This window comes from Taudactylus pleione, unplaced genomic scaffold (assembly GCF_031769625.1).
Source record: "Taudactylus pleione unplaced genomic scaffold, aTauple2 ptg000016l, whole genome shotgun sequence".
Lineage (NCBI taxonomy): Eukaryota > Metazoa > Chordata > Amphibia > Anura > Myobatrachidae > Taudactylus > Taudactylus pleione.
In genome coordinates, this window is record NW_028284418.1 from 10,191,213 (window position 1) to 10,192,325 (window position 1,113).

A 1,113-nucleotide genomic window follows, 5' to 3' on the forward strand; every position below is an offset into this window, starting at 1 on the left:
TCAGCTGATTATTTTTATGTAGTCTTTTTATACTTGCAACTATTGGAAAACAACACACAGCACCAATTGTCCAACACTAAAAGAATACAGAACCATGAATTCAAAATACGTGATATCGGAATACACACAATAGTACATAAAGATCATATGGCCCATTACAGCCCAAAGCCAATGGAGCCTGGGTGCAGTCATGGTCAAGGATATAAAAAAATTATCCAATAGGCCAACAAGAAGAACAGGGCAGGAACCTTAAAGGAGCCTCATCTCTATGGGAAGCTGCCAGTGTCAGTCAAGAGGTAGGTCTTGTAAGATCATTCTCGCTTCATGCCAGCAATCATATTTAAGTGGGAAGTACAGGAGAAGAGAATTTTGTACATGTTGGAGGGTCTAGGGCAGGGGTTCCCAACCACGGTCCTCAAGGCACACTAACAGTCCAGGTTTTAGGGATAGCCATACTTGAGCACAAGTGACTTAATTAGTGCCTCAGTTATTTTGATTAAACCATCTGTGCACAATCATGGATATCACTAAAACCAGGAGTGTTAGTGTGCCTTGAGGACCGAGGTTGGGAATCACTGGTCTAGGGTTACCAAATTTGGAGAGTGTGACAGACTTGCCCATGCGAGAACAAGGGATTTTGATAGTCAGTGGTCATGCTGGAGGGTATGTAACCCAGCATAATCTTCTCTACAAAATACAGCTAAAGATACAATTTCTTGTAATTAAGGCAACCGGTCATTTAAAAAGATTAAATAATAATCTTGCATTGAATCTGCCATCACCAGCATCCCTTTATGGGATTGAGATTGCTCTGCTATTCATAATTGATAACCACCTGGTATGTTCTTAGTACAAATGTTTGTATTGACAGCTAAACCTCTTTATTAATGTTGCCCATGTCCCTCTCGCGTTGTGTGATCTCTTTATTACATGCAATGCAAACCATTCTCGCTATAAGAGTCTCCCTTTTTGGGCATGTTTGGATTTTATTTGCTAGCTGGTATTATGCTGTTCTCAGCTTTCTGTCAACTAGTATTCTTAAGTCTGCTGTTATCTCCTATAATAATGAAAACTACTGTACAATAATATAATATAGTCTACACCAAAATGCTT